The 23,607-nt window shown below is 47.1% G+C and overlaps 1 protein-coding gene across 2 annotated transcripts in view; it reads right to left on the bottom strand.

Annotated features, from left to right (window-relative positions):
* Positions 1-23,607, bottom strand: part of LOC111150742 (myelin protein zero like 1) — a 51,173-nt gene that overhangs the window by 14,855 nt on the left and 12,711 nt on the right. The gene's annotated exons all lie outside the window — the stretch shown is intronic.

Here is a 23,607-nt window from a genome sequence, read left to right as displayed (position 1 = left end):
GTCCCACCGCCAGGTACTGCCCACAAGCAGGGCAAACTGCTGACCACCCAGGACTTCGTTCCTGCTTTTCAGCAAGAAGATATTTTCACTATTCAGCTATACCTAATGTCTGTGTTTTCTTTCAAATTAACCAGACTTGGGGCACCTGGGTAGCTCAGTGGGTGAAGCCTCTGCCTTCGGCTCAGGTCATGATCTCAGGGTCCTGGGATAGAGCCCTGCATCGGGCTCTCTGCTCAGCGGGGGGCCTGCTTCCCCCTCTCGCTGCCTGCTTCTCTGCCTACTTGTGATTTCTGTCAAATAAATAAAATAAAAAAAAAAAAATATATATATATATATAATTAAATTAACCAGACTTTATTTCTTAGAGCAGTCTTAGGGTTATAGAAACGACGAGCAGGAAGCAGAGGGTTCCCATCTCTTCCCTCACTCCCTCGCCCCCTCCAAGTTTCCCTATTAGTAACATCTTTTGTTAGTGTAATACACTGGACCACTGATGAGTCAATATTGTTAACTAAATCCCACCCTTTATATTAAGGCTCACTCTGTGCTATCCATATCATGGGTTTTGACAATGTATCCACTATTACAGTCAAACAGAATCATTCTACTGCCCTAAACTCCGTGTCCTGCCTGTTCACTCCTCTCCTCCCTGCCCCAAGCCCCTGGTAACCACTGATTTTTTCTACTGTTTCTTTGCCTTTGCCAGACCATTATGTGGTTGGAATCATAGAGCAAATGTAGCCTTTTCTTTTTTTTTTTTTTTTAATGGATTTACTTATTTGACAGACAGAGATCACAAGTAGGCAGAGAGGCAAGCAGAGAGAGAGGAGGAAGCAGGTTCCCCGCCGAGGGGAGAGCCCGATGCAGGGCTCGATCCCAGGACCCTGGGATCATGACCTGAGCCGAAGGCAGAGGCTTAACCCACTGAGCCACCCAGGCGCCCCCAAATGTAGCCTTTTCAAATTAGCTGCTATCACTTAGTAATATTTAAGTTTCTTCCATGTCATTTATAGCAAGAGAGCTCATTTCTTTTTATTGCTGAATAATGGATATTATTTATGGGTCTTCACCTCCTGAAGGACATCTTGGTTGCTTCCCTGATGGTCTATTTTTAATAATGTTGAGGGCATGTTTTTTTCCACTTCTTTAAACAGTTCTACCTGTTAAATTTCAACTGCGATCACACTAAACTTTTCTCATCTTCTATATTTAATGTAATTCAAACTATTCTGGGTACAGTATCGCTTCATTTAGAGCCATATTAAGAACACGTGGGTGGCTCAGTCATTAAGCACTGGACCGGAGCTCAGCTCAGGTCAGGGTCTCAGAATCTTGGGATCAAGCCCCCACTGAACCCCGCGATCGGTGGGGACTCTGCTTGAGATTGTTTTTGTCTCTCCCTCTGCCCCTCCCCTTCCCTGCACTATAATAAACAAATAAATCTTAAAAAAAAAAAAAAAAAGCCAGGGCCCCCGTGTGGCCCAGAAAGTGAAGCGTCTGCCTTCCACTGGGCCAGAGGCCCGAGCCAGCCGTGAAGAGCCTGCTTCTCCTTCTGCCCCTCCCTGTAGCCCCTCCTCCACTGTGGACACGCGCTCTCTCTCCCTCTCCAGCAAAAATAAATAAATAAAATCTTTAAAAAAAAAAAAAAAAAAAAAAGCCAAGTTTATTGTTTAACTGACCCGAAATTTCCTTTAAGGGATTTAAGGCAAAAATATGCACAACACATTCTGCTTTCCTTAGTGAAACTGTATCTACTGCTAGTTTCCGTGTGCCATAGAAGAACCAGCTGCACACCCTGGGTCACATTTTCACTTCACCCACTGAGTTCATGCAGTTAGCCTAAGCCCAGAAATAGTTGTTAAAATGTCTATCACTTATAATATAAAAATAGCTCCTTTTTTCAAATCTGTAAGCAGAGCCAACTGCAAGAATTTTAAGGATTGCTGCTAAAATAAAATAATCTTCACTCAAAAAAGACATGTTCATGGATCAAATGAAGGTTACAAAGAAAATAATTTAGCCTAAAAATGAAACCAATTAAAGCCTACATAGAAAAGATTATCTTCCAAATAAAGATTTTTTTTAAGGACACAGTTTGGGAAAAATCCGTACCCGCAGTGTCCCGTTTCTTCTTCGAATGTAACAGATGAGCACAACAGGGAAGGGCACTGTCTACCAGCCAGGCCTGACGATCATGCGCAGAACGTTTTCTTCCTGAGGTCTTAACCACGGCTCTCGGCCGAGGAGAACAAGTCCTCCCCCAGTCCTCCCAACCGTCTTCCAAATGTTTATTCTCAGGACACAATGGGCACTTTTGGCTATTCTCTTAAATAAACTGATAGCCACACTGCACCAAGCAGACTTTTTCTGCTAAGGAGGGTGGATGATTATTATAGAGAACAATGGATTATTATTTGTGGTCCAAACCTCAAAACAAGCCCTTCTTTCAAACAAGAAGCAAACAAAAGATGTTCCCTGCCATCGTGGGTAGGCAGGAAAGCACGCCAAGGCATCGGGAGTCCAAAATGAAGGACAAAGCACAAGGCCAGGCCATCGGACCAGGTTATCCCAGGAAGCGGCACTGGTTGATAGCCCTTACTTACGCTGCGCCATTTTGACTGGTTTCCTCCACAGGGGTGAGCGCTGCAAGGGAAGCCAATCTACAACGCCAATTAATAAGTCTCCTCAAGGGTTTTCTTTGGCCAGATCCCTGCCTCAAGGCTGGCTTGCAAAATCTGACACCTGAGAGGTTATTTAGAGATGGAACTGGGCCAAGGGTCCGAGTTTATAGTCACTGAATTTTGACCATAAAGACAAACCAAATCCCCAAGTGGCTTTTAGACAATCCAAGACAGACTTAATGTTAATGAACAAGTGACTTAAAAAAAAGGTCACTCTTTGGCTGATTAGGACAGGAAGCTCTTACAGCCAGGATTAGGAATTCCAACTCTGGCCAATCAGCAGTTCCAATAAAATAAAATAAAATGGCTCCATACAGACCTAGTTAACATCCTCTCATCCCTGGCTCACTCGTTCTCAGCAGCATTACCCTTGCCCCAGCTCTTGGAGATCCCATTAGTTGTAAAATGAACCTTCCAAAGCCCCAGCCTCTTTGTTTATCTTCTCTTTCCCTGTGATCTTATCCTCAGGCCTATCGCAGCCGCTCATTCCCACATCCTTCCCTAGGCCAGGGCTTTGGCCCTGCTGAAAACTGGGCTGCCCTGCTCCCTGCTCAGGGGCTGTCCCCTGCAGAACAGGGTGTTTAGCACTGACACTGACCTCTACTAGATGTCAGTGGCATCCTCTCCCCTTCTAGCCGTGGCAATCAAAAAATGTCCCCGGACTCTGAAACAGCTTCTCGGGGCCAAACTACCCATAGCTGAGAACCACGGCCCCAGACCCTATTATTAATATGAGCACACCCTCCACAATCTCATGCTTCTCTACTCTCTGACTCCACCTCCTGTCTTTCCAGGGCACGTCCCCCAAGACCCTGATTTTGCCAATCCTTCAGCTGCAGCAGAACCTAAAGATCCATTGACCCTCCAGTCTCTTTATGGTCTCTCATGCTCAGCACGTCTTCGTTTTGTCCTACTCAGACTGGTTCCCAGGTATATGACTGGACCCATCCCCTGGCTCTCTCCCCTCTGTTCATTCAACCCAATCCTGTACCTGCCCCCCACCCCCCGCATCTCCACCGAGACAGCGGAGCACAGACGGAGAAAAGGATACAATCCCACAGGCTGGTTTCACCTGAAACTCATGACCACTAACTTAAAAGGGGGCTCTTAATGCTGTCCAGCAATCCTTCCCCATTTCCCTAGTCCATCTACTTTGCCACTTTCACATCTTCCTCTCTAACCTCGACTCTCCCCCGAACACCGTGCTTCCTATTTCACTGAGAAAGCAGAAGCAAGCAGCAAAGAACTTCCCCAGTCCCCACAGGAAAAGAAACCTCTGTGCTCCTCTCTAAGGCCGGCCCCTCTACACAGGACCTCTTCTCTGGCCTAACTAAGGATGGCAGTCAGCAACTCTTCCTCTTTCTCCGGAATGTTCACTCTCCTGAGTCACCGCCAGCAGCCGCATACACACCCACATCTATATCTACATCCCAGCTGTACGGAAAAAAACCTTGACCCTGCATCTCCCCACCGTGATGGCTGTTTCGTTCTCTTCTATTTTACAGATCTTCAAAGAATGGTCCATATTTACTGTGCCCAAGGTCTCTCCTCCCATATTCTCTTGAATAAACCCAACCCAGGCTTTTATTCTCAGTCCCCCACTGAAGCTCTTCTTGTCAAAGAATCCGATGATTCCATGCGTCTAAATAAACAGTCAGTTCTCAGTCCTCCACATGGCACACAGTTGATGGCTTCCCACCTGGAACAACTGTTCTTTCTCAGTTTGACTTCTGAGATGCCACTTGTTGGTTCTCGTATCTCACTGCCTGCTCCTTTTTAGCTCTCCTGACCTCTGTAGTGGGAGAGTTCCAGACCCTCCTGCTGACCCCTTATCTCTTCTCTTGATGACCTCATCTAGTCTTAAAGCTGTAATTATCCCCTAAATGCTGCGCACGCCTGCACACAGACACACACACAGACACACACACACACACACACACACACACACACACAATGTCCATCAACAGCCTCACTTGGCTCTAACTGGCATCTCAAACAGTATGTGTGGACCGACTTCCTGACTCCCGCTCTCAAACCCACTGCTCCGCAGCCCCTTCCCCTCCGTAAGCGGCGATGCCAGCCTTCCAGTGGCTGAGGCTTCCTGACACTGCTTTCTCACACTCGCCTCCATGCTGTCACCAAACACGCTGTGTCTACTTAGAAACATCTCTCAAGGGGCTGCTGGGTGGCTCCGTTGTTGGGCGTCTCCCTTCATCTCAGGTCATGAGCCCAGCGTCCTGGGATCGAGCCCTACATCGGGCTCCCTGCTCGGCAGGAAGCCTGCTTCTCCCTCTCCCACTACCCCTGCTTGTGTCCCCTTTCACTCTTTGTCAAATAAATAAAATAAAATTTTAAAAAAAAATCTCTCCGAAGTGCTCTGTCCTTGCGTCTCCCCGCACCACCGTCCTGGTTCCCGCCGGGGTGTACGGGCGCTTCCCAAACCGGTGCCTCTGCCTCACCTCCGCCCGGCTTGGTGCGGCCGGTTCCCGGGGGGCTGCACAGATCTCGTAACATACATATCAGATCATATACTGCTCTGCCCAAGCCACTCCACGGTTCTCCGCGTGAGCCAGCATCGGGCGGAAGCCCTCACAGGCCCCCAAAGCCCCACGAGTGTGAACTCCCGGCCACTGCTCAGGCCGTCCCGCCCAGGCTTCTCCCTCGGCCGAGCTGCAGCAGCCGCCCTGGTCGTGTCGTGGCCCCTTGGCCTGTGAGCGACCCCAAGGACAGAGAGATGGGAGGGAACCCGGGAAGCTGTGGGGCCAGGAGAGGCCAGGACAGAGCCAGAGGCGGTGGGGAGGCCGAGCCGGGCGCTCTGCCCGGGGCTCCTGGGGAGGACCTTCAGTGGGTCCCCACGCTTGCAGAGCTGCCGTTAGCCACGGGCTCCGCCCCGCCCGCGGCCAGCGGGAACGCGAGAAGGGTGCTGCTCCTGGTGGGCCGAGGCCGGCACCGTGGGGGTGAAGGTCAGGTTTCACCGTCACAGGGCAGCCCACGCCGCTCCTGCAAGGCCCAAGTTCAGTGGTTTCTGAAACAACTGGGCACGGTGTGCTCTGTGCAGACTCTCCCCAACCCCCGTCCCCAGGAGTGCTGTAAATACACAGTAAAATCACTCCAGAACTCAGAGGGCCGGTCTTCACAGTCATGAAAGAGAGTCCGCTAGAATGGCTAGAAACGCAAACGGAAAGCACACTGAGATGAGGGGAAACTGCTGCTGTAAACCCATCACTCCTCGCCACTGCGGACTGGGTCCCAGCCTGAGCGAGACAGTAAATAGGGCTCGTTTAGGCCGAAGATTTAGGTTCATGGCAAACATCGCCGTGAGAACTTTAAAGCTTTAATTCAAAAGTTCAGATGGGGAAAGTCTCTTGAATCCTGGAAAAACCAACTGCCTCAGGAATAAGAACACAGAAGTGAAACGAAACGAAATCAAAGGTTAAGTGAGGTCTGACGTTTTTCCACCCCGCCAAGTTCGGATTCCGAGTTATATATTAACTTTCATGGAAGTTTCAAACGGTAACCGGCGCTGAGCTTACTTTCTTCCTGGGGGGAAGGAATCCTGCTAAGCTACACTTGCCTTCAAAGGGCAAGACATTGGACCAAGGACAACCCTTCTCCTGGGAGATTAATTCAAATGAAAAAAGCCTGAAAAATCATCTGATGAGGAATCAAAGAGTTTGCAAAATCAACTCACCAGGAGTCATTTCTACAGTAATCAACTATGAGACCCACCATTTTGATATTCTTCTATTTCAGAGGGAGAACCACAACAGTTGAGGAAAAAAACAAAACAACAAAACAGCATCACTGCGATCACAAAGAAAAAGCCAATTCAAGAATAGCTTGGCCAAGAGTCTGTATTTTGATGTGATCTCTTTCTTTTTTTTTTTTTTTAATTATTTATTTGACAGAGGGGGTGGAGAGAGAGCACCAGCAGGGGGAGTGGCAGGCAGAGGGCGAGGGAGATGCAGGCCCCCCACAGAGCAGAGGTCCAGGAATCGTGACCTGAGCCCAAGGCAGGTGCTTAACCCACCCAGGAACGCTGACAGGAACTATTGCAGTATTCTGAATGACTGAAGTAACGCAAGGTCAATAATGCCTCCTCATTAACACGCCAAATGGTCTTATGCCGAGTGAATTCAAATTCTCATACCATGAAATCATTTGAAATACACGGGAATAGCATTATTATGAATGAATACACACTTTCAAAGCCTAGACAGGGACCCTGAAACTTAACGATGGAAGCAGCTCCTTGTCGTTGTCACTACGGGTCCGTCTGTAGTGCCGCTTTGTAAAAACCTCGCCCTTTCAACACTCCCCGCTGTTTTTCCTTGAAACTGAAATAAGGCTTTTGTTTTGAAATTTTTTGGAAACACTTTGATGTTACCAGTTTATTCTCCTGCCTAAGAGTACAATCAAGCAGTTTATTTAAAAAGCTTTCTGGCCTATCTCTTGTTGGCTATTTGCACACAGTGTTAATCTGATCCGTAATATCTCCTAACACAAGCATAAATATGACCTTTTAAAATATACTGAAAGAGAAAAACAAAAGAACATGAAACACAATTCAGATGGGGGTTCTAAGTGGAAGAGGGTGGAGGGGACAGGATGAAAAAGGCACGCTGTTGGTAACGTTCGATTTCCTAGGGTAGGTAGTGAGGGCATGGAAGCGCGTTTTAATGTTAGCTCCGTTAGCTCCTCGGGCGCCTGGGTGGCACAGTTGTTGAGTGTCTGCCTTTGGCTCAGGTCACCATCCCAGGTGGGATCTGGCCTTGCGTCACGCTCTCCACTTCTCCCTCTCCCACTCCCCCTCCTTGTGTTCCCTCTCCTGCTGTCTCTGTCAAATAAATAAAATCTTAAAAACACACACACACACACACACACACACACACACACACCAAAAACATTAGCTTTGTAAACTGAAAACACACACGTACACTCCTCTGTATTTAATTTTTCATAATAAAAATTGTCTTTTTAAAGAAAAGAAAACAACAGTAAGCTAATAAGAGATTTACTTTTTAAATTCCAGAATGTGGGATCCCTGGGTGGCTCTGTTGAGCGTATGCCTTCAGCTCAGGTCATGATCCCAGATTCCTGGGATGAAGTCCCATGTTGGGCTCCCTGCTCAGTGGGGAGCCTGTGTCTCCGTCCGCCTGCTGCTCCCCCTGCTTGTGCTCTCTCTTCCTCCCTCTCTCTTGCAAATAAATAAAACCTTTTTTTTTTAAGATTTTTTTTTTTATTCATTTGAAAGACAGAGAGTGTACAAGCAGGGGTAGGGCAGAGAGAGAGGAGGAAGCAGACTCCGCACTGAGCAGAGACCCCGATGTGGGGCTCCATCCCAGGACCCTGAGATCACAACCTGAGCCAAAGACAGATGCCCAACCATCTGAGCCACCCAGACGCCCCATAAATAAATAAAATCTTTTTAAAAAAGAAAAAGCGTTTCACGTGTCAGGAACACACTCCTCTACACTCTGTCTGCAGTTATGCTCCAGGCCTCAATCTAAAAGTGACTTCCTGCCAGCGCTTGCCCACACTCCGCGCTCTGTGCTCCTGGCATCCGGCCCGGCCGGGCCCTGCGACGACCCTCACATATCTGCTGGAGTGACCAGCTGTCTGTAGCCAGGAGAGAAGCGACTGCGTCCACCTGGTTCATCATCATGTTCTTGTCCCCTCACAAATGCCTGTGTTAAGGTGTTCAATAAACGTTTGTTTGAAAAAGGAAGGAAGGATGGGTGGGCGCCTGGGTGGCTCAGTGGGTTAAAGCCTCTGCCTTCGGCTCAGGTCATGATCCCAGGGTCCTGGGATCGAGCCCCACATCGGGCTCTCTGCTCAGTGGGGAGCCTGCTTCCTCCTCTCTCTCTGACTGCCTCTCTGCCTACCTATAATCTCTGTCTGTCAAATAAATAAATAAAATCTTAAAAAAAAAATTAAAAGAAAAAGGAAGGACAGAGAGAGAGAAAAATTAAACATACCAACTAAACCAGCCACAGAAAGCATACTCGCTGCACAACAAATGCCCTGAGGGTAAGGTCCCAGTGTTCGCAGGGTTGCTCAGGGCCAGGTTAGGACGCTGAGGGCGATCTGGAGGAAGCTTACATAGGGTTCAAGAGTCTTCTTCCAATCTAGATGAGGGAATCCCAAAGGAGACTCATCTTTTGAAATGTTCAATAAGAAAGGGGTATGTACTACTTTAAGACCCCAAATAGACAAAGCAACCTTGAAAAAGAAAAACAAAACTGAAGGCATCACAATTCCGGACTTCAAGTTACACGACAGAGCTGTAGTGATCAAACCAGCATGGTGGCGACACAGAAACACACGGATCAATGGAACAGAGCAGAGAGCTCAGAACATACCCCACAATCACGTGGCCAATTAACGCACAACAGGGGAGGAAGAATATGCGATGGGAAAAAGTCTCTTCAACAAATAGTGTTGGGAAAACTGGGTCAGCTGCATGCAAAAGAATGAAATGAGACCACTTTCTCACACCACACACAAAAATAAACTCAAAATGGGTTAAGGACCTAAATGTAAGACCTGAAACCCTAAAAAATCCTAGAAGGAGCACAGGCAGTAATTTCTCTGACATCAGCTGTAACAACATCTTTCCAGATATGTCTCCTAAGGCAATGGGAACAAAAGTAACAATAAACTATTGAAACTACATCAAAATAAAAACCTTTTGCACAGCAAAGGAAACAAGCAACAAAACTAAAAGACAACCTACTGAGTGTCATTTGCAAATGACATGTCTGATAAAGGGTTAGTGTCCAAAATATATAAAGAACTGTGACAAGAACACCACAAAGAAACCCCACAAACAATCCGATTAAAAATGGACAGAAGAGGGGCACCTGGGTGGCTCAGTGGTTTAAAGCCTTATCTGCCTTCGGCTCAGGTCATGGTCCCAGGGTCCTGGGATCGAGCCCTGCATTGGGCTCTCTGCTCAGCGGGGAACCTGCTTCCCCCTCTCTCTCTGCCTGTTGCTCTGCCTACTTGTGATCTCTGTCAAATTAAAAACAAAAAACAAAAACAAAAAAACCAAAACGGATAGGACATCTCTTCAAAGAAGATCTCCAGATGGCCAACAGACACATGAAAAAGATGCCCCACATCACTCATCATCAGGGAACTGCAAATCAAAACTACCAATGAGATATCACCTCACACTTGTCAGAATGGTTAAAATAAAAAAAAAAAAGGGAAGAAAGAAACAAGTGTTGGTGAGGATGTGGAGAAAGGGGAACCCTCGTGCACTGCTGGTGGGAAGGTAAACTGGTGCGACCCTGTGGGAAACAGTATGGAGGCTCCTCAAAAAAGTTGAACACTGAACTATCATATATTCCAGTAACTCCATTACTGGGTATTTACCTCAAAAAAATTCAGAGGGATACATGCTCCCCTGTGTTTACTGTAGCATTACTTACAATAGCCACATTATGGAAGCAACCTAAGTGTCCATCAGTAGATGAATGGATAAAGAAGATGTAGTATGTATAATACAATGGAGTATTACTTGGCCATAAAAAAGAATGAAATCTTGCCCTTTATAAAACATGACTAGATCTAGAGAGTATTATGCTAAGTAAAATAAGCCAGTGAGAGAAAGACTATGACTTCACTCACATGTGGAATTTAAGACCAAAACAAACTAATGAGGGGGAAAAGAGAGACAAACCAAGAAACAGACTGTTAATTACAGAGAACAAACTGATGGCCACCAGAGGGCAGGAGGGTGAGGGGACAGGTGAAGGGGTTAGGAGGACACTCACCATGGTGAGTGCTGAGTAGTGTGCAGAACTGCTGAGTCACTGTATTATAACCCTGAAACTAACTAATACTAGATGTTAAGCATACTGGAATTAAAAAAAAAAAAAAAAAAAAAAACCTTTTCTTGGAGAAAATAATAATAAAAGAAGGTCTGTGCACTTTCACTAACACACAGGATTACTGAACTCCTCTCAGAGCCACTCCTTCCACTCACAAGCAATGTCCAGCTGGTCACATCTCTATCTTTAGCCTTTTTTGCACCAACAAAGGTCTTTCTGTTTCTCAAATGGGAGGCATTCAAAAGGTCCTGAATCAGGCCAGTCATTAACTAATCATATGACTCCTTAAAGCCCTAGTATTTCTTCTCTGCCCTCTATGTATGGACTGTTCATCCTTCTTTCCTGCTACCGCTTGCTTGTCTTTTTGACTCATTCTTTCAAACCACACGGGGACTCAGCCTCTGCCCCATAAGGACTGACCATCTCCTGGAGAAGAGTGAACAAGTATCTGCAGGCTGTGGCCGGGACATGGCGCTGGCCCCCCAGGTTGTGCCCAGTCCCAGTGCAGACTTGGCATAGCGCAGGGCCTCCATCAAAGGCCAAAACGGAGCATCCGGGTGGCTCAGTCAGTGAAGCCACTGCCTTTGACTCAGGTCATGATCTTCGAGTACCTGGATCGAGTCCTGCGTCGGGCTCCCTGCTCAGTGGGAAGCCCTCTCCCTGCTTCTCCCTCACCTTCTCCCTCTGCCTGCCGCTCCCCTACTTGTGGTCTCTGTCAAATAAATAAATAAATCTTTTTAAAAATTTTTTTAAATTAATTTTTAAAAGGCCAAAATGTCCAGTCAAGCAATCAACACAAATGCCGCGACCCTAACCTGAACTGCGTCCTCCACATCAGGTGTCCCAGCTTTCTCAGTTCTTAGCCAATGGATAAAAGTGAAAAACCAGATCATGTCACTTCTGATAGATTCTAGTGGACTAAAGTGCTCCGTGTAAAGGACACGCAGAAGCCTCTGGGGGGCCCATCTTATGGTGAAAAAATAACACTCTCACGTAGTTTGTATCTCTTATGTGCTGAAACGGCTTATATCATTTCATGCAAACAAGAGACCACTGTACTTAAATCTATCTTTCTGAGCGCTCAAATCTTCTCAGAAGGTCTACATTATGTTAGAAGATACCTGAACCACGATTTAATCCAAATCAGAAAAAAAAAAAAAACCCACAAAATACTAGAGCCAACAACAGAACATGTGACTGGAGAAAAATATGCCTGTGGTCAATGACGAGAAGGGCATTCCTCGCCTCCAAAATAAGGCAAAAAGGATGCAACAAGAAAACACCACTTACTGAGTGCTTCTTATGGGCAAAGCATTACTGAACTAGGGGACATTTAGTATTTTTCAACAACCCTGTTGGGTGTTATCTACTGGACAGAAGCTCAGAGAGAGGCCAAGGAACCTGCCCAAATCACTTCTCTGGCCAATGCGGAGCCAAAAGTTGACTCTCGGATATTCTGACCCCAAAGCACCACTCTCTTCAATATGCTGATTATCAAGTTCTAACTGAATCTTTTATTCAAATAAAATGTGGGCTCTTATGGGGAATCGGATGTATAAAGAAGACAGAGGGAGTTTTCACATACAAGTCAGAATAATAAATAAGGCCCAGAACTACAAGACAGCGCAGTGGTCCTGGGCCTTGGCCGCACACTGGAATCACCTAGAGAGCCTTAAGAGGTACTGATGCATCCGAAACCACTACAACGCTCTCATGGCAATGACGGATACAAGGCACTATGCACTAGTCCAAGCCCACAGAAAGTACAACATCAGAGTGAACCCTAATGGGAATCATGACTACAGGGGGTTATGATTTATCAATGCAGGTTCATCGACTGTAACAAATGCATCACACTGGTGGAGAGGTTGATAACGAGGGAGGCCACGCACGTCTGGGACGATATGCGTATATGGCATATGGATATATAAACTTTCTCTCAATTTTGCTATGAAAAAGTCTATTAAAGGCAAATGCTGGTGTCCGCGTCCCACCCCTAGCCCCAGGAACTGTGATTTAATTGGTAAGGGGTGTGGCCTGGGCGCCAGAGTTTTTAAAAAGCCCTCAGGTGATTCTCAACTGGTAACCACTGAGTATCAGGCTCCACTTTTGTCCTGCAGTAGGTAAGACTGTGCCGGAAGCATACAAGCCAAACCGTGCCTGGCGTCTGGCTGAGTGTAGGTATAGGTATGTTCCGCTGTAAAGCTCTGTTAGTGCATACACACGGACGGGAACTTCTTAAAAAAGACTAGGGCGGTGCACTACTATATTCTTAATCACACACAAGTTTAAATGTATACACAGAAATTACAAAAAATCTGCTTTACTCGGAAGAATGCGTTAGCTGCTGGAATTAAGGTGGCAGTGGTCTCAGAGTCCCCAAATTATTCCTATGACTTCATATCCTAGTATATTGTCCTTTTATTATTATTTTAATCGTTAAAAATGAACTTTAGGAAAGGGGCGGCTGGGTGGCTCAGTGGGTTAAGCCTCTGCCTTCGGCTCAGGTCATGGTCTCAGGGTCCTAGGATCAGGACCCGCATCGGGCTTCCTGCTCAGAGGGGAGCCTGCTTCTCCCTCTCTCTTTCCCTCTGCTTGTGTTCCCTCACCCGCTATGTCTCTATCAAATAAATAAATAAAATCTTAAAAAGCAAACATACAACAACTTTAGGGGAAAAACAGAAATGTCCGTCCAGCGTTGAGAAGCAGAGGAGTCAGAACGCCCCAGGAGCCGAGAGCCCGGAAAGTGCTGTCCTGCTGGGTTCTGAAGCGGACTGCAGAGCTGTAAGACCAGAGTCTGTCCAGTGCAGTGGAAAGCTAGACAAACAGACTGGCCACATTTTAAACACACAGGGGAAGTGAATCAAATAGAGAAGGAAATACTAAATCCTTTTCTAGAGCTATGGGCACTCTCACAGCTGTGTCTGCTCCCTGGTCATCCTTTGGGCAGAGTCTTCATTAAAATGCAAATTCACCCACGCCAACTGAACACCCAGTTTCACAGCTGCCCCATTACTGCGCCAGGCCCACAGTCCTCCGCACGGCACCGGACTTTGCAGTCACACCGCCCTTTCCTGCTTTCCACAGTGAGGGCTTGTCTCCAGGGAGCGGGTACGGGCTTGCTCTCACTTCCCTCAACAGGCTGTGCAGATGGCCCAGCTTCAGGGCACACGGCACACAGACACACAGAGCTGGGACCGAGGCCGTCTAAAATCACACAGAATCTCAAAGAATCCACCCAAACGTGACTTTGGTAAAATCTCCCCTGATCTGACTACCTCTTCTCTGCTGCCCCGCTACTCAGTATTTCTTGTACATCTCTCTGACTGCTGACTATTATGGAGGCCACACCTTTCAAGCGAGAGGCAAAACCTTTTTGGTCCTCGTACAGCAATTACCTCGAGCACAGCCCCCAGACTCAAGACTCCCTGGGGGTGCAGTCCCATCTTATCTGTCCTTCGCGGGCCCAACACACAGGGTACTTCCTCATGGCCACAAAGCTCTCAAAGAACATTTCAGGAAGAAACAAACTGATAACCGCTGAATTTCTAGGATTCCTATAATGCAAACTTACTGTTACTCAAACACGTAAGCATTTTTTTTTTCCCTAAATAAACTGAAGAAACCAACTTGCTTAAATGGATAAGCTAGATACTTAACGTCAGTCAACACGATTGATCAGCACCACCTGGCACTGCCAGAAAGCGTTCAGAGTACAAGTGCTCACCCTTGGACAGAAAATAAAATGTGAGAGAAAATGGAAAACGTCTGCCCCTTCCCCCACCATCCTGCTAAGATGCTGGCTTTGTTAGAATAAAATAACAACAAAGATAATAAAAATGTAAAAGATAAAAAAAAAGACTAGTATTGATTAAGCAACTCATCTCTTGAATAGCAAACGAGGGCTAGCTAGTTCTGTGGGTGATGCAGTCTCGTCAGACGCTCTACATGAACCCACACATGTAGGAATGTGTACAACAGACCCTGAGCGCCAGCAGCTCGGGGGGTCCGGGCACAAGGCAGGACCCAGGAACACGGTCCTCCAAACAGGGATCACACGCTCCCAAGCCTGTACTCCCCTTCCTGCCTGTTTCACCGTTATCTTCCCTAAGAAGCTCCCACGAAAGCATCTCCTTAGAGTAGCAAAGAGAGCACCCGCAGTGACTGAAAGCGGAGTCTGAAGAACGGACCGGTCAGGGAGCGTCTCACAGACGACGCACTTGGGGTCCAGCCGGCAGGCGGAGAAGAACCAACACAGGGGGACAGGAGGGCATTTTGCGGAGAGAAAGGGGATGGTGTTCACGAACGACCTGTGTAGGTTAACTCGGCCGGAGCAGAAGAAAGCCTTCCAACGGGAAAGGCCTGCGGAGAAGCTGGAACTTGGCCCTGCGGGAGGTGGGCACAGGCGCCCGTATTTAAGAAGGTGACATGGTGAGAGCGGACTTGGTGGAGATGGGGCAGAAACAGAACAAGGGAAGGAAGAGGCATTCAAAAGATTTTCTCCCTTCAAAGGATTTTTGCTCATTTCATTCTGCCCCCAACACCGGACAAAACAGAAAAATGTCCAGGTGTGACTCATTTCTAAATCTTTCAAAAGCAAAAAAGCTACTAACAGATCACATCATTTTTACATTTATAAGCCTCCAAATTGAATTTAGGTTATGTGAGGGATATTTTTAAAGATTTTATTTATTCATTTAACAGAGAGGGAGAGTACAAGCAGGGAGAGCAGCAGGCTCCCTGCCGAGCCGGAGCGGATGTGGGATGTGATCCCAGGGTCCTGGGATCATCACTTGAGCTGAAGGCAGCTGCTCAACCAACTGAGCTACTGAGGCGTTGTGAGGGATCTTTTTAAAAAACTAAGTAGCGTAGATATCTAATTTCTTTGAAAGAATTCAGAATTCTGCATGATTACATCTGTCCTATGGCTGCCACAAGCTCCTTGAAGTTGTTTAAAGATTTTATTTGAGAGACAGTGAGAGACAGAGAACACGAGATGGGCATTGGGGAGAGAGGGGGGCAGAGGGAGAGGGAGAACCAGACTCCCCGCAAAGCAGGTGCAGGACCCTGGGATCATGACCTGAGCCTAAAGCGGATGTTAAACCCACTGAGCCAGCCAGGCACCCCGAGAGCTGGATTTCTTCATGGAGTAATGAAAGTGTTCTAAAATTAGGTAGTAATGATGGCCAAACTACTCTTGTGAATATACTAAAAACCACTGAACTTTACACTTTAAAGGGGCGAATTCTATAGTAGGTGAATTACGTAAAACCACGGTTTTAAAAAAGAGCACGCTAGCGAACAACACGTTTGGGACGCGAACAACTTACAGGTTTGCTCCCGTCTTAGTAGAATGTCTCTGGAAAGAGACACCGGGAGCTATCATCAGCCTCCTCAGCAAGGACTCTGGAGACAGAGGGAGGCTGTTCACCACGGACGCTCTTTTTTAACCCAACTATGCCAATACAGCAGTATGCAATTCTTTTTATTAGAAGTCAAATGAAATTAGAAAATGTTTGTAATAGACTAGTTCCTGGGGCACCCGGGTGGCTCAGGTGTGGGGCGTCTGCCTTCAACTCAGGTCATGATCCCAGGGTCCTGGGATCGAGCCCCGCATCGGGCTCCCTGCTCAGCGGGAGCCTGCTTCTCCCTCTCCCACTCCCCCTGCTTGTGTTCCCTCTCTCGCTGTGTCTCTCTCTGCCAAATAAATAAATAAAATCTTAAAAAAAAAAAAAGAAAAGAAAACACAGACCAGTTCCTTCCCCTAGCATAGCAACGCAAAGTTCTGTGTGAAACAACACCCTCGGGGGCTGTAGATGGTAATGAGCGGTACAATTTGCTGGAAGAACAGAAAATTCAGCAGCTCTCCACACAGTTCCATTCGGTTCCATTAATTTTCCTCCCTGGTCTTCTCTTTGTATCTCGGTGGCTCTCTGACGCACAAATTTTCTGTGCCTCTTTTATTTGGAGACCCAAAGTGAACAAATTATCTCCTGTAATAGATCAAATTCCCAAACTTGGAAAAAACACAAATCAAGGGACACCTGGGTAGCTCAGTTGGTTAAGTGTCTGCCTTCAGCTCAGGTCATCATCCGAGGGTTTCGATGGGGAGAGGGGCTGGTTCTCTGCCTGCCTGCCGCTCCCCTGCTTGTGCACTCTCTCTCTCTGTCTCACTGACAAATAAATAAATAAATAAAATCTTAAAAAAAAAAACACCCCAACACCCGCAAACCAAAAACCTATTTTTGACCTGCTCCGTTTCCGACCTGGGCCGGTTCACCCCTCCTTAGGCAACCTGGTGGTCCCCCGCTCCCGGGAGGTCACCAGATTGATGCCGAACTTAGCGCGGACACCCGATCGGCATAGCGCACTACAGCCCAGAACTGCTGGGCTCAAGCGATCCTCCTGCCTCAGCCTCCTGAGTAGCTGGGACTACAGGCACATGCCACTGCACCCGGCCAAAAACCTATTTTTAAAAAATTCTGTGATAGACTCTTCCTCTACCAGATGTTATATTTTAGAGGAAAATTAAGAATAATAAATGGCTCTTAACTTAGGAATAATTTTCAGAATAAATGACCCTTAGAAGAAAGCCAAACACAGCTTAGAAACACCACTTCCTATATGCTTCCCCCAAAATTTCCATCCAAGTGGACTAACACTGCCCCACAAAAGCCATTCTCTACTTTTCACCAGCGATCATAGCACTAGTCCAGTAACAGGCTTCCGGAACAGGCCACTGAACCCCAGCTCCACTCTCACCTGGGGCAGAAGGAAATAGCCCTGCTGGGTGACGTTCTCCGTTCCAGTTAATTCCACAGCATCCAGCTGGCCCCTTCCTCTGGGAGAGCTCTGCGCGGCTCATCTTACCGGACATCCTTTGTTATCTACTCTCTTCTGTACTGTGGCAATGCTCCCCACCCCTCACTGAAGTGAACAGGGGCCCACTGCTTTATGAGGCCGGGGGAGGCATTAATACAAGCTCAGCTCCCCAGCCTACCACGCCACGCCATGCCACGTCCTTCCAAGGCTGGCTCCAGGTCATGGCTCTGCCAGTATCCGTCTCCCCATCTCGCCCCAGCGCCCACATCCCACACCGAACTCCTAACCCTGTCCCCAACACAACACAGCCTGCAACGACATCATGCTTTGTGCACGCTACTCTCTCTGTCTAGAATGCCATCTCCGCCAACCCACTCGCTCAGCGTGGGCCAACGCCTACTTTTCCGTCAAGGCAGCATCAAGACGATCACATCTGTAAAGTCTCCCCTAACGTGGTTCAGATTGTGGATATTGGTCCTGAAGTTTAAATGAAGTTATGCTGAGAAGACATGAAGTTACAAAAATTAGCATATTTCATCAATTCTAAGATGCCATTGATGGTAAGACAGATTATTTTATGTGCCACTGGCAAGTAAAAATGCTGATTCTAACTCACCAACAGTTGTAAGGCATATCCCGATGTCAGAGAGTGAAATATGAAAAACTGTCTTAAAATTAAAGATAATGCAGTAAACCACAAGTCTTGAAGGTAAAGATGCTGTTTTCTATTGACCTGTTAACATATCTCTTGATAATTGTTTCCCACTCTCTCCCAGGCCTTCGGCATCTAAAAGTCTGAATTTTATTCACCTTTCATCCCACTTCCCAACAGTTAGACCAGAACCTAAAACCCAAGATATGCACAGTAAAATAAGAGTCCTACTTATTAAATTTAAAAATGAAAAAATTAAGCATCTGCTTAATAGAATACAAAAAGATATCATAAAACTTAAAAATCATTAATGCCATAAAAATAAGACTTTAAAAAAAAGCTTCTTTGCCTATAATGATCAAGGCAATACCAATTATTTCAGCATCAGGGTTATTAACCCAAACATATAAGGCATGTTAAATATTTCCAATGTTTTTAAAAGACACACAGGACATGGCCTTTTGTCCACGGTTCCAAATACATTCTTTTTCATTTTTTTTTTTAAAGATTTTATTTATTTATTTGACAGACAGAGATCACAAGCAGGGAGAGAGGCAGGCAGAAAGAGAGGGGGGAAGCAGGCTTCCCACTGAGCAGAGAGCCCGATGCTGGGCTCGATCCCAGCACCCTGAGATCATGATCTGTGCCCAAGGCAGAGGCTTAACCCACTGAGCCACCCAGGCCGTCCCCAAATACATTCTCGACATCAGAGTTTGCAGAATCTTCCATTTGCAATAATAGATTAATGTGATACGGTATTTACTTTAGTCCCTGGACAACATTTCTGCCCTATAATGTATATAATGATAACCACTTAAAATTATATTTGTAAGGGCGCCTGGGTGGCTCAGTGGGTTAAGCCTCTGCCTTTGGCTCAGGTCATGATCCCAGGGGTCCTGGGATCAAGCCCCGCATCGGGCTCCATGCTCAGCGGGGAGCCTGCTTCCCCCTCTCTCTCTGCCTGCCTCTCTGCCTCATTGTTACCTCTATCAAATAAATAAATAAAATCTTTTAAAACATATATATATACATACAGATATACATACACATTTGTAATAGAGTCTGATGTTTGCCAACAGCTTCCAAGCTGTCCCACATCCTTGCCCCTAGGCCAGCTGATAAAGTCTAGGCAACTCCTCCTGTGGGTCAGGCAGGAAGTTCCAACCAAACCCTGGCCCGAAGCTCACATGGGAGCCCACGCCCCAGCCCCACCATTTTATCACAGTGAAAGTAAAGCCAGTCCCCTTTCCCTGTTCTTTTAAGCCACTTTTGAACGAACCTGGGAAGCTCGCCCTGCTCTTCCTGGAGAGCCTCATGACCGCTGAGCAGTCCTTTCCATACCCTCTTGCGGCATACAACTGTGACATCTTTGTTAGCACATCTGAACCAGACACTGTGGGGATGGGAGTGCCCACATCTGTACTTCTTCTGATTTCACTCCCAATTAAAAGGAAACAAATTCAATGAAAGCAACGGATAACGACGTTCACTTGCTGTTGTAAGGGGTCCATGAAGGGGACTCCTGTGAGGGACCGTCTGTGAACTTGCTTCCGAGGGACGCGGCCGGCACACCTCCAGTGTACGTGCACGTTCCTACCGAACTCCTACCGAACTCCGGGGCTTCACTGCGTCCCACTATCTAACAGATCATATTTGTTTACAGATCACAAGTTGGGTCCCTTGTAAGGTACTTTGTAACGAGACCTCACAACTGTTGCTGAAAAGCTACCAGTGTGCTTCCGCGCTGCTGTGGAAGCCAGAGGGCTGCGGGAAATCACAAAACCTGGGGCAAAGACCCCTTTGGGTCTCAGCTGCTTTTTTTTTTTTTTTAATTTTTAAAAGATGTTATTTATTTATCTGAGAGAGAGAGAGATAAAGACAGCCTATGAGCAGGGGTGAGGGTCAGAGGGAGGGAAGGAGAAGCAGGCTCCCCACTGAGCAGGGAGCCCCACACGGGACTCAATCCCAGGACCCTGGGATCACGACCCGAGCTGAAGGCAGACACTTAACTGACTGAGCCACCCAGGCGCCCCTCAGCTTCTTCTACGATAAACATGTTCTAATCATAGTGTCTACCTCACAGGGATGTCACAAGCGTGAAATGAGTTAATGTCCCACTAAAGGGCTGTAAAGGGCTGAGAGGAATGCCTGGCCTACGGTCAGCTCCCCACGTGCCTCCAACAAATAAATAAGCCGCTGCAGTACCACTGAGGGACATGTGTGCAATGTGGTGCTTCCGGGCTCTAAAAGGTACCCATCAAACAGACGATCGCTCCTTCCTTCCTGAAAAACTGCTGCATTAGTAAGGGGCCCAGAAATGTTGGTCCCATTTATTTCACGCACCTCTGCTCTCTCCAAGCGGACTCTAAGCACCTTGAATGCAGGGGCGCATGGGTGGCTCAGTGGGTTAAGCAGGTCTGCCTTTGGCTCAGATCCTGATCCAGGGTCCCAATACCGAGTCCCACGTTGGGCTCCCAGCTCAGCGGAGAGCCTGCTTCTCCCTCTGCCCCCTGCTCATGCTCTCTCTCAAATAAAATCTTAAGAAAAAAATAAGCACCTTGAGGGCAGACATCGGTCACTCCCACCATCTTCACTGTATGTGCCACAGATGAAGCGTCAGCCCCCTCAGCTGCAGACGGCAACGCCAGTGGGCCAGCTAGCTTCTGGATGGTAACGGTGCTAGAAGGAGAGGCTAGGAAGGCCGCCCAGCCCACCTCAGTGAGATCGATCTATTTTTCTCAAAACAGAAGGCACTCTAATCTGTAAGTAAAGACTGCTCAGCAATTGTTCATGCAGAGTCCAGAGACAGAGGCCAAGTTAACCAGGATCAGAACACTGGAAAGTAAAACAATACAGCTTGACTACAGGAAACAAGAGGTATCGTTACGTTTATCTACTTATACTCTGCCTACTTGTATGAAGGAGCTGATGCTGGTTACTATAAATATAGATCAATATCGGTACTAAGTAAGATATGGAAATCGGAGAAAATGTAAGTTAAAATAAAGGATCAATGTCGGGGGTAGAAGAACAGAACACAGATGGGCAGGAGATGTGGTCCGTACGCTGGCTGAAACAAAGCTTCTCCTGCCCAGTGTTCGAGGAGAATTTTCTCAGGTACATTCTGCAGGTGGGGTCTGCTGAGTAATGCAAAGGGCACGTCCCCAGGAACAACCTAGAGTAGTAAATCGTGAATTTTATAAAGCAAGCCCTCCAGACACCCTTAAAAAAAGTAAGTAAAAAAGCCAGCAACATGACACCATGGCAAATTCAAAGAAAGCTGTCGTGTAAGGGGTCCAAGCACAAAGTCAAACCAAGGATAAAACGGGGAACCGCTACAGAAGTAAATGGGCTGCCTATCACTTCAACAATCCTTTACAAGTATCAGTTCCCTGAACTAGGCTGCCGACAGAAGTTGTTTGGTGAAACGTTTCCGTTACGTTCTTTGCCAGCGTGGTCTGTGTTGATGATCAAAGGCAGACCACATTCGTAACAGATCAAAGAACAGAGCAGGCTGTAAACACTGGGGCGGCAAATCCAAGCTGTCTGTGGCCATCTCACCCACAGGTGGAGGTGAGCGACAGGCAGACCCTTGAAAGCAATGACGGCACTTTTCTTAGCAGCTCTGGGAATGCTCCGGAACAAAGTACGGATGACTGGTCATGCTGCCAACTCTAGCACACAGAGCACAGGCAATACATTCTTTGCCCAGAAATTTCCCATGGCGAACTTCGGCCACATCGTCTGAAGAGCCCAAGCCCGCAGTGGGAAAGGGCCTGCCACCTGGATCGGGACGGTGAGGGGCCACGCTGAGTTGTCCACCAAACTCTGAGTGGATGAGAAGAGATGGCAGGAGTTTCCCCAAAGCTGTAGGCCTCATGGAATGCAGTGAAGGGATTGAAGGAAAGGAAGGCAGGAGTTTTGCAAGGGAGTGAGCCTAACAACGGACCCCAGACTCCAGGCTGGAGAGGGAGAGAGGAGCAGCCAGGAAGTGGCCAACATAAATGAGAATGGAGAAGTATCAGACATGAGTTCTGGAGAGGACTGAAGTCAGACTCGAAGAAGGAGACTGTGCTAGAATAGGGTAAGATTTGGGAGTTGGTGCATTTTTCTGGGTAATGACAGGTTCAGAAAGACAAGAGGGTGGGGCGCCTGGGTGGCTCAGTGGGTTGGGCCTCTGCCTTTGGCTCAGGTCATGATCTCAGGGTCCTGGGATTGAGCCCCACATCGGGCTCTCTGCTCAGAGGGGAGCCTGCTTCCCCCCACCCCCCACCCCTGCCTACTTGTGATCTTTGTCTGTCAAATAAATAAATAAAATCTTCAAAAACAAAACAAAACAAAACAAAAACAAGAGGGCAGGAGAGACAGTCAGAATAGCAGATGTTTCTTGCTCTGAGCCCTAAGAAACAACTCAAGAGAGAGCACACACCTGGGGACGCCCTGCAGGTGACGGTGATCAACAGGGATATGACAGAGAACGACTCTACTGCGTTCCCCAGCTCTCCAGCCGTTCTGTGGGCTCCCAGAGGCGTTGTGGGGGCGCCAAGGCAGCGCCTATGTGAGGCAACACCTACTGCAAATTGCAGAGCTCAACTTTCACATTTTTAGAAAGTACATTCATTATACCTTAAAATGTTAGGAAGTTTTCATTTTTATTTTAAAAATTCAGAAAGCTTGTGTATTTCAAAACTCTGAACTAATAAACTTTAATAAAGTATAACAACACTTTGCTACTTGGTGACCAAAAATACATCCAACAGACATCTACTGGATTCCTCCTCTGTTCTAGGTACTTTTCTGGGCCTTGGTGTAGATTCACTCTAGTAGGAGGGCCAAGAAAGAGACAGAAGGAAAAAATAAAACACTTTCAGCTATAAACAGCAGGGAGAGTACCAACAAAGGCAAAGGAGGTCAGCAATAGCAGGGTTAGCGGTAATATGCCCGTTGCACTCTGGGCCACACTTGTGTTCATTTCCGTGCATCCTGACTCCTAAGTCCAGTGTTTTTTCCAGGTAACGTTAACATAGGAAATACCCTGAAATCTGATAAAAACTTAATTATTTAAAGAAAAACAAAGAGGTCAATGAATTTTGGAACGAGAAGTATCAACAACACTCAGTGTTCATCTGTACAGAATCCACTCTAAATGACAGGCTCTCGGGGCGCCTGGGTGGCTCAGTGGGTTAAAGCCTCTGCCTTTGGTTTAGGTCATGATCCCAGGGTCCTGAGATCGAGCCCCGCGTCGGGCTCTCTGCTCAGCGGGGATCCTGCTTCCCTTCCTCTCTCTCTGCCTGCCTCTCTGCCTCCTTGTGATCTCTTTCAAATAAATAAATAAAATCTTAAAAAAAAAAATGATTGGCTCTCTGTCTAGGGAAACTCTCAAGATCCAGGACGCTGTCCAGTCCGGTCAAGGTGTCTAGGTGGTCTCTCCGTGTCTACAGGGTGACGGTCAGCACAGTGTAGCACTCTCCAGTGAGGAGCGTGAAGCAGCCAATCCAAGGCACCCTCAGTTCTATTCCTACTAGTGTGGGAAACAAAGAAATTAAAATTCCTTGTCCCCTGCGGCCGGTTGACAAATACTGGAGAGAGGCGGAGTAGAACACTCCTCCAGGTA

The sequence above is a fragment of the Enhydra lutris genome, unplaced genomic scaffold (assembly GCF_002288905.1).
Source record: "Enhydra lutris kenyoni isolate GAN:26980312 unplaced genomic scaffold, ASM228890v2 scaffoldscaffold24, whole genome shotgun sequence".
NCBI lineage: Eukaryota > Metazoa > Chordata > Mammalia > Carnivora > Mustelidae > Enhydra > Enhydra lutris.
Note: the sequence above shows the minus strand (reverse complement) of the source record. Positions and strands in the feature narration are given on the sequence as shown.